This window comes from Notolepis coatsorum (genome assembly GCF_963971535.1).
Source record: "Notolepis coatsorum genome assembly, chromosome: 8".
Taxonomy (NCBI): domain Eukaryota; kingdom Metazoa; phylum Chordata; class Actinopteri; order Aulopiformes; family Paralepididae; genus Notolepis; species Notolepis coatsorum.
Genome location: NC_140172.1, coordinates 66,629,882 through 66,641,120, shown reverse-complemented (window position 1 = coordinate 66,641,120; position 11,239 = coordinate 66,629,882).

Below are 11,239 nucleotides of genomic sequence, written 5' to 3'. Positions count from 1 at the left end.
CGTTGCTCGCTCCGGCGGGGCTCTCTGGCTTCACTTCTTTAACGGGGCTACTCCAAAGCACCTCCCGTTGTAGCTGCGACCGTTCACGGCTACATCCCACGCCGAAGAGTGCTTCCTGTTCCCCTCACCTCCAGGTGATTCCCTCTTCCTCGTTGCTTGCTTCTCTCCACGCTCCGCCTGCCACCTGTCGCCCCCTGCTGGCACCACCACCTAGCCCCACACGAAGAGAACTGGGTGGATTGAATATGATTCAGCTCACTGTTTATAATCCATATTCCAGCCGGTGAGAGAGGGAGAAACCCGCGTCATTGTTCGAGGGAATATCAATGGAAACTAGTTAATATGTCTTTGTGCACAAAGGGGAGATAAAAGGCAAGTCAGCACTTCTGAATAATAGTCTACATTATTATTATTATTACCGCGGCGCGCGGCACACTGCATCTATCTATCTATCTATCTATCTATCTATCTATCTATCTATCTATCTATCTATCTATCTATCTATCTATCTATCTATCTATCTATCTATCTATCTATCTATCTATCTATCTATCTACATATCTAACTGTGCATCTTGGGTAGAAGGAAGAAAAAAACACTGCAGCTTATTATTATTATTATTATTATTATTACCGCCGCGGGCATTCACTGCAAAACAAGCACACTGTGTAAACATGTCTCGTGGACAGACTTGGGCGAAGTGAAAGCCCTGATCGGCATATGGGCAGAAGACCAAATAAAACAGCTGCTTGTGGGCACTCACAAAAACATCGAGGTGTACAAGTTGTTTAGCGAGAGGATGGCGGTAATGGGTTATAATCGGACGATGGATCAATGCCACGCTTCTGCTACTATCACGCTTCACGCAGGTTGTGTTTTCGCGCATTTCACTTCCTGAAGGGGAGGGATTTCCACTCTCCATTGTGTCCAATAGACGAGCGCCCTTTTCGACCGTGTGACTTTGTTCATAAAGATTAGTGCGCCTGACAAATTTCTGTGTGAATGCAGACGAACCAAATGATGAATGCAACAATGTTGCAACTTCACCACCAGACCCGCACGAGTCCACCAAAACTATATGTGAAAAGCACCCTAACATGCTTTGCAAACCTCACCACCAGTGTATATATACCCACGTCTCTCTCTCTCTCTCTCTCTCTCTCTCTCTCTCTCTCTCTCTCTCAATTCAAATGGGCTTTATTGACATGGGAAACATACGTGGCGGCACGGTGGTGTAGTGGTTAACACTGTCGCCTCACAGCAAGAAGGTCCAGGGTTCGAATCCCGCTTGGGGACCAGGTTTCCATGATGCCAGTTACCCAGGTGGGGTATCTCCCAGGCCTTTCTGTGTGGAGTTTGCATGTTCTCCCCGTGCTCGCAAGGGTTTCCCCCCCCGATAAGATAAACCCAATGGAAAAACATGCACAACAACAAGATCGCTAACGCTGTGGCGTCCTTGACGAAGACGGACAGGAGCACTTGGATTGGTCCCCTGGCGCGGCTCACGTGGCGCCTGTCTGCTCCCGGCTGCCCTTGGGGGGGAAGGACGACGGGATGGGTTAATCGCAGATACGCATTGTATGCATGGTTCGCATGTGTGCCAAATGGTGACCTCGGAGCAGGTCCTAAATTATATTATTTATTATTTTACATGGCCAAAGCCAAACAAAACAAACAATCAAACAGAGAAATCAAAAGAAATCAGTACATTACAGAAGGCGGCACACAATGTGATATTTCCCCCGTGCTGCCCCGGGACGTGCACAATTGCCCTTTGGCCAATTATATTACGACCCCGTCGTCTTACATTTACATTTACATCTAGTCATTTAGCTGACGCTTTTATCCAAAGCGACTTACAAGTTCTGTACGACAAGTCATCAGAAAGGGCACAACTCTATCAGCTGAGTAACAATGTTCATCAAAGTGTTGAGTGCTACAGTGTAGGTTAGTATATTAGGACTAGATTTTCCCTAAATTCATCGTGGTCGCTCTCTGCCAAATATCATATGAGGCACCTTGTATTATTATTGTATTGTATTATTCTCTATGTTTTTTTTAATAAAATTGTGTGATATTCTATTCCAGTTGTGTTTTAAAAAAAAATATTATATAGTGATACACACAATGACTGGTCTGAGAATACTTCTGTGTGTGTGTGTGTAACCAAATACATACCTACATGTATGACCTATATCTATCTAATACTTTTGGATATGAGCATTTTAACAATAATGAGAATGAGAATGTTGACCTAAAAAAATAAAATATTGTAAATATCATTACAACACACGTTTTTGCAGCATAATGAGCAGGCTAGTGCTATAGGTCTCTACACTGATACAACAGTCTCTCTCTCTCTCTCTCTCTCTCTCTCTCTCTAATACTGTTTTTGCCCGTTGCGTGAACACGTTTTGCAAAACCTCGCTCATTGTGTCAAGAAAGAAAATCAGTACATTACAGAAGGAATTTCTTGTACAGTCTTCTTGTACAGTGGGTGACAATATTGTCACAAGGAAAGATTAAATTACATACCTAGGTTTCATCCTAGAGGCATGGTCATAATATGCTATCTAGCTTGTGTGTCACTCTATAGGGCTAGGCCTCCTGCTGGGTCCAGTCATTGGAATGACAAAGGAATGACAGACTAGAAACTGGGCCTTTGTTCTAGGTGTTCCAGGTGTGAATTAGTCTAGTGACATTGATCACATTGAATTCTGGGAGTGTAGTTTTTTCATCAGATAGCTGAATGAACTTGGATCCTTTCCAACTCCTGTCCTGGAATTTAGTTTGGATTTTACCAGAATGTTTGATAGGACATTGATTGAAAACTATCGGCTCGATTTTTACAATTGATGGCTTATTTTGAAGGTATGAACCTGTAGTTTTATATTATGTAACAAAAAAAAGGGAAACATCTCAGGAGGAGGAGCTCTTGAGGTTAGACTCCTAAGGGACCCTGAGGAGAGGAGTAGCCATATTAATCAAGAACACAGTAAAATTTGAAATGGTCAAAGAAATAAGGGACAAGGCGGGGAGGTTTGTTCTGGTGAAGGGGAAAATGGAGGGACAGATGGTTATGTTAGTAAATGTATATGCCCCCCCGGAGAGTGAGAGATGTTTATTTGAGACCATTTATGACATGATAGCAATGGAATTGGAAGGGATATTGATATGTGCGGGGGATTTTAATGTGGTATTAAATAATGACATGGACACTACAAGTACTAGGAAAGGGAGACCACAAATCAGTAGATATATGAATATACAAATGGCAGAAATGGGAATTACAGACGTTTGGAGGGGGATGTACGCTTTGGACAGGGAATACACGTACTACTCACATCCACACGCGACATATTCGAGAATAGATTATTTCCTTATGATGACGGGGGATAGCTACAGGGTAAAGGAATGCAGAATAGGGGTAGCGGACATATCAGACCACAGTGCGACATATCTGACAGTAGATCTGGAGGGAAGACGGAGGAACACGGTCTGGAGACTGAATGTGGGACTATTGAATAATAAGGGGTTGGTGAGTGGAATTAAGGAGGAGATAGCCAGATATAAGGAGGAAAATGACAACGGGGAGGTCGACCCGAACATTCTATGGGACACACTGAAGGCGGTAATAAGGAGAACATTTATGGAGAAAGCAGCACTACTGAAGAGAGCCAGAACGGAGACATATCACAATCTGATAGGGAAGCTGAAGGATTTAGTGAGGAAGCACCAGATCTAAAAAAAAAAAAAAAAAAAAAACAGGAAACACTCAGGGAAATCAAAGAAGTAAGGGCCAGGATAAATAGGGAATTATTGACGGAAATAGAAAAGAAAGCGAGGTTTATGAAACAGACGTACTATAGGGGGGACCAAGGGCGACTAGACTGTTAGCTAGGAGAATCAGGACGCAACAGAAGTTAAACACGATACACACAATAAGAGATACAAGCACTAACGAAATATTGAGAGACCCAGCTGAAATAGAGAGGACATTTAGAGATTACTATAAGACACTATACACACAGCCAATGGCAGCAGGAGAAGAGGAAATAGACGCTTTTCTGGAGAAGCTAGAGTTACCATCAATAGTGGTAGAACAGAATGAAGAATTAAATAAAATAATTACAGAACGGGAACTGGAAGAGGCAATTAGTAGAGCAAAGAACAGCAAATCTCCGGGGAGCGACGGATTCCCATCGGAATTCTACAAGGCATTTAGAGTAGAACTAGCGCCCATGTTAGGAGCGGCATTCAGACACATGATGGAAGAGGGCAAAATGCCACCCTCATGGAAAGAAGCCATAATCACCACGATACCGAAAGAAGGGAAGGATAGAGAATTATGTAGTAGTTTCAGACCTGTGTCCATACTCAACGTGGATTATAAGATGTATACATCAATAATATCAAAGAGATTCGAGATGTTTATGCCAGACATTATAGATGAAGATCAGACTGGATTCATTAAAGGGAGACAGACGCAGGACAACGTAGAAAGACATTACACATAGTGGAGGAGATACAAAAGCAGGGTGGGAGTGCGGTACTGATTAGCCTAGATGCAGAAAAGGCATTCGACAGTGTTAGATGGGTATTTTTATATAAGGCGCTAGAGAAATTCGGACTAAACGAAAGGGCAATGAAGACGGTCAAGGCACTATATCAGGAGCCGACAGCGAGAATTAAGGTGAATGGCAGCCTGACGGATAGAATCAGACTGGAGAGGGCTACCAGACAGAGATGTTGTCTCTCGCCGACGCTCTTCGACGTTTTCATAGAACCATTGGCACAACTAATCAGACAGACCGAGGACATCAAGGGGATAGCGATAAGGGGGACGGAACACAAATTAGGCCTATTTGCGGACGACGTGATAGTATACATGAGACAACCAGGTACGAGCTTCCCGGCACTAATGGATCTACTGAAGGAATATGGCCAGTTTGGCCACTACTCAGGATACAAACTAAACGTGACAAAGACACAGACCTTAGCGTGGAACTATACTCCAACGACAGAAATTAGGGAGGAGTACAGGATAAGGTGGGACATGGACAGGATTAAATACCTAGGGGTGAACATCACGAGAGGGGTTGGGAAGTTGTTTGAGGCGAATTATACACAGATCAATCAGAACATCAAGAGAGACTTAGAGAGATGGACAGTAATGCCCCTGGACTTCAACTCAAGGATAGAGGTTATTAAGATGAACATACTACCTAGGTTACTATACCTGTTTCAGTCACTACCCATACAGATACCACAGAACCAATTCAGGGAGTGGGACAGACTGGTATCGAGGTTCATATGGGCAGGGAGAAGACCACGGGTCAGATATAAAACGCTACAACTACCCAGTGGCGTCGCATGGGTAAAATAACAGGGGAAGCCAAAAAAAATTATTAAAAAAAATGTATTAAATATTTTTATTAATTTTATTTTTATTTTTATTTTTTTAAGTCAAGTAGTCACCATGTACACTACAGTATGACTCGGCGGCCAGTCAAACTTTCTTAACAGATTGCAGAATGGGTACAATACAGTACGGCTCAATACACACAATTGTATAAGGGGATGCAGACCAGAGAAAGACGTTTGTCTTGTTTACATCAGGGTCCCCCATTTTCAATTCATACTAGTGACATTTATGACATACAAGACATCATGACATCAAATATACAGTACTGTTACCCCTAGATCCTGACAGAGTATATACATATGATGGGGAGGGGACTGTACATTAGGAGGGGGTGGGTGGGTGGGAGAGAAATATACATACGGCCGGTGTTGTTTTCGAGGAGGGAGTAGGATTCCGAGAATATGACTGTCTATTAGACAAACGTGACAAGACAAACGTATTTCTCTGGTCTGCATCCCCTTAACAATTGTGTGTATTGAGCCGTACTGTATTGTACCCATTCTGCAATCTGTTAAATAAAGTTTTCATTCATTCATTCATTCATTCATTCACGTGTCTGTTGCGCCGCGCGCCCAGCCATCAGAGCGCTCCTACTGTAAAATGCGGAAGCAGTCATTTCAGCCTCAGTTTTACTTGTTTATAAAAATGATTTAAAATGTTTATTAGCAACGCCGAGCTTTCAAACCCTGCCGCATCTGTGTGTGAAACCCTAATGGAACGCTGGGTACCTTTGACATTTATATCCGATATATTTTGGACCCACCGCTAGCTTTTAAGCAGTGCTTGATGGTGCACATTAACCTGGCTACTACGGAGGAATAAGTTACTGCGTATTCCAGCCCCTGGCTTGCATTGCAGTCATGAAAGGGTATACAAGCTTGCCTGATAACGTTAGTTAGTCCTTAGTCAGGCTGCTCAGTTCTTACCTGGTCAATAATGTGGTCCTCCTCTTGCCAGATAGATTTGTTAAATCATAATATCCACAGTGGTGTGCTCTGCTGGTCCTCAGTACTAATGGGATGTCACGTTAGGTAGTCAGGTGGAAACGTGAACTTCTGACCTGCCCCGCCTCCAGGTGGAAAATATGCTGAACGTCTTCCTCCCAGCTCCGTTTTAAACTTTTAGGGTGTGGCACAGTGGCAGTCAGCTCGAATCTGATTGGCTAAGATCGGATTTGGAGTTTGGACTCACTCTATAATTTTTTTTTATTTTTACCTTTATTTTACCAGGTAGTCACTTGAGATCAAAGATAATGCTGGAAGCCTGGAGAAAGAGACCTACCCACTGCCTCTCTCCTATACTAGCTGCAGTAGTGAGCACAGTCTGACAGTGTGTTAGAGGGAGTGAGAAGGAGAAGAGGGAGACATAAAAAAAAAAAAAAAAAAAACACAGATGCACAGATGAAAAAGAATGTAAACTATATTAAAAAAAAAGTATATTTTAAATTTTTTTTTTTTCATATTTCATAATTTGATATGAATTTATAGGGAGGCATGGCTTCCGTTGGCTTCCACAAGGATTCGCCACTGGCAGTACCCAGCCTACAAGACTATTATTATGCAGCACAGCTGAGAGCAGTGACGTGCTGGTGCAACGACAACTATGAGGCTAGATGGAAAGACATTGAAAAAGAAGGGGGGGGGGATATAAAGTACAGATTCTGGTAGGAGATAGGGAACTATTCAAGGAAAAAGAGGAACTGTTAGATCCAATTACCAAGTGCACTTTGACTATATGGAACAGAGTAGTAAAAACACACAAGTTGGGGAAGCAGTCAGGGGTTCTGAGATGGGTAGCACACATCAAGAGGTTCGAGCCAGGGATTTAGAAGGTGGGAAAGGGGTGGGGCAACAGCGATATGCAAAATGGTAGAGAAGGGGGAAATGCAGACCCTACAACAACTGAAGGAGAAATTTGGATTAGAAAACAGGGACCACTTCAGGTATCTACAGATTAGAGATTACTATAACAAAGAAATAAGAGGGGACAAAGACGAGGAACAGAATGGAATAATTAGGATGATAGTAAAGGCGTACGAAGGGTGGAAAGGAAGGGTAATATCAGCACTGTACCAGGCTATAATGGCCAGCAAGGGACACACAACCAACTATATAAAAGAGAAATGGGAGAGGGAACTAGAGATGGGAATCACAGAGAAGGAATGGGATAACATATGCAAGGTATGGAAGGAATTTGGATGGAAGAACATAATCAGGTTCTTTATAACCCCAGAGTTGAAGGGAAAGTATGCACCAGCACAAAAGAAATGCTGGAGGATGTGTGGGAAGGAGGGGGCAAATCACACACACGTATTCTGGGGATGTCAGAAGCTGAAGGGGTATTGGGAGGAGATAGGGGAGGCAATAACCAGAATAATAGGATACGGGATACCCCAGACGGGCCTGGTGCTATACTTAGGGGACTTGACGCACGAGGGTATACAAGGGGGAGACAAATCTTTCTAGACTGTCTGACATAATTAGCGTTTTTTTTTCAAACATATTCAAGAGTAAACATCATAACCATGTCACAACAGCAGTCATAGTGTATATGTTCAGCAATACGTTTGTTTACCAATAGGTTAAACTGTTATTAGGGAGATTTTAGTTTTTGAAATGTGTTGTTGTGATCGTGGAGATCTGCCATTTTGAAATAGTGGCCGTCGCTGAATGATGGAAAGATTTTGAGAAGAGGACATCCAGAGCTTTCAATGAGTGTTGGAATTTTTTTAAACTACACTTCCCAAAGGCTTCTAGCTCCCTTCAAGCAAATTACGTGCTTATGAATTTTTTTATTCTCTTATTACTCTTATATACCACAAAACTGAACGTTATTGGCATATATTTGAGTTCGTTTGTCTCCCCTATTTTGAGCATTTAGCAACCATCCAATTTGAAATCAGTTTCAAAATGGCGGAGCTGTTGCAAGAATAAAAAACCTACTGTACATACAGTACAGATGCAAATGGACCTTGTAGAAGTGGAGCAATATTCCATTTACTTAGGTATGTGTATTTTAGGCGGATTTTCAGAAAATAGGGCTCCGGGCTTAAGAGGTTAAACTTCCCGCTGTTCGATCGACACCCCTCTCAACTTATTGCATGCTTTCAGTCACAGTTACAAGACAAAGCGGGGGCTGATCGCAACAAGAATAATGGATAATCATGTACCGGTACATACAAAAACCCTTTGTGAAACACTCATTTTCCTACTACATACGACTTCAGGCTATGGAACCATTATGTGTTCCAGCTCCTACCTCTCAGCTGGAACTTAAAAACAGGCATATGGCAACCAATAAACAGAAAATGTAAGTACACAAAACTTTTACTTCAGTGTGTTCAAAGCTCTGTTACTCAAAAGTGATTCTTTTGTGTGTAAGAAACTTCAGAATGTTACCTTTCAAAATAGACCAGACTCGTGCATGTGCTATAAGTATAACGTATAATAAATAGCATATGACTTTGGGTATGCAATCATCAAAAAACTACTTATTGTAGGGGATGCAAATAGATGGTTATTCTACCATCGTATTTCTACACATAGTGAAATCATTATGAACAGGTACATGGTCCTATCACGAGCGAGGCGGGAGTTTTCAGAATCAGAATGGAGTACCTGAGTGGAGTCCCACAGTGACGGGCTATCCAGGCAGATTGGAAAGAGACGTTGGCTATGAGAGAGGCACGGAAAATACCGTCTCTTCATGAAAACTACTAGAAGTTGACTTTAAGCCAACACAACTTCTGAAAAGAAGTAACGGACATCAGAACGGACAGTTTAATAACAGTGGGTCTCATTCCCGAAATTTTTTCAAAGATATATTCTGGAAGACTTATCTTGGAACCACTGAGACATAATCTATGACAAGTACACTCGGAGTCCTGAACGTGCTGGTAATATGTCTTAAGTGGCTGAAAAGGTCGCACAAATTATATTATCTGATATCTGCTTGGAGAATGGCATTCTGTCTTAAACTCGAAAGCGCGTTCCCGTTCAGCTCGTTTGCATACAAAACAACGCCTCCATAGCTCCTTATAAGGCAACTGGTGACGCAGCTGTGTGAAATGGAATGGCGGAAGTGCTTTGCGAGTCTTGCGAGCCGCGTGATTACGAAACCTAGCGTCAGTCAGTGCCAATCAGAGAGCGTCTCCGAGAAATGCGGCTAGGTTTCGTAATCACGCTTGCGCCCATCAAAACTAGATTAGATTAATGTATTGGCATCATATACTGCCGCAGCGCGTGCGCACACACACACACACGCGCGCGCAGTACTGTATATGAATGAATGAATGACATAATATATATAGCCTACGGCGGGCGTAATGAATGAACGCAGTATGGCTTATTATTCCATAATTAAGCCTATAGGCTACTGTTCATTCGTATGCGCACACAAGACTTGTTATGGAATATTAATGCAGTCTATTTCCACCGATTAGCTTTAGTTCTTATTTATTTATCCACTGTCATTTCAGTGTTGGTGTATAGGCTATATAGTGTATTTCAATATAAGTTTAATTGATTAATGATATATTTGAAGGAATGCAGGTTTATAGCTATATCAACCCCCTCCAATGTACAGTAAATTACCAAGTATGGTTTTGTCAATATTCCAATGTACAGTTTTGCTTGTACAGTGTAAGTCTATCCCCCACCCACCCCTCCTACCCAACCTCCTCCAACAGTTTCTATGTCAAATGTACTCTATTTTCTGGACTCTTTTTGTATCACAAACAGTACTGTATTTGCAAATCTGGTATGTCATAAATGTATAGATGTAGCAGTACTGTCTATCTGTGTCGTGTGTGTCATATATGTTATGATGAATTGAAAATGGGGGACCCTGATGTAAACAAGACGAAATTCTTTCTCTGGTCTGCATCCCCTTATGTAATTGAGCTGTACTGTACTGTACCCATTCTGCAATCTGTTAATAAAGTTTTCAATCAATCAATCAAACAAAGGTCTGTCCCATTGTATACCAATCAATGGGATACATTGCATGTTGACCTGCATTCTTTCAAATGTATATAATTAATCATTAAAACAGATGTGTAACAAATAAGAAATACAAATTCCACAGAAGGCATTAAATTATTATTATTTTCAATCATTTCACAATAATTGCATAATTGTGTTTGAATATCTCAGTAATTAAAGTAATTATACATTTGTCCAAAATAGCTGGTTCAGATATGGTTAAGCAGCTGCCCTGTGATCAGATGAATCCATATTATTTATTTTTCCGACATCAAATGCGTAATTTCTTATCGTACAAATATTGTCATATTTATTTTAATTATGATTAAGTAATTAATTCCAAGGAGGCCTGTAGCGTTGACGTGAAGGAATCACTATGAGAACACTGTCAAGTTATAATAACATTTTTAATTAGTCAATCAATCATGAGATTTGATCGTGGGCTGAGAGCATATTTAAGTGTGCTCCTCAGCACTCTTAAATCTGCTCTCAGCCACGATCAAATAAGATCTCAGGAAAGTTTTGGGACTCCCACTCCCAGCCCTAATATGTCTTAAATGGGCCGAAATCTGGCTAAGACGAAATATTTTGTCGTAACTTCGTTCGGGAATGAGACCCAGTGTGTGGTCACATTGTTATCGTAACGTGAGTTTTATGCGACAAGTACCCTCGCGTCTGAGAGAATATCATGCTAACAGCGGCAATGGCGGCATTCGTTTCCGGAAAGTAACATCGACTGAGAGCGAAAGAGGCTTCGTCAGTGCTGAGTTTCAAGAAAGTGAATGACATTGCTGAAGAAAGAAGCAGATGGATATTCTGTGAGAGTTTTGAT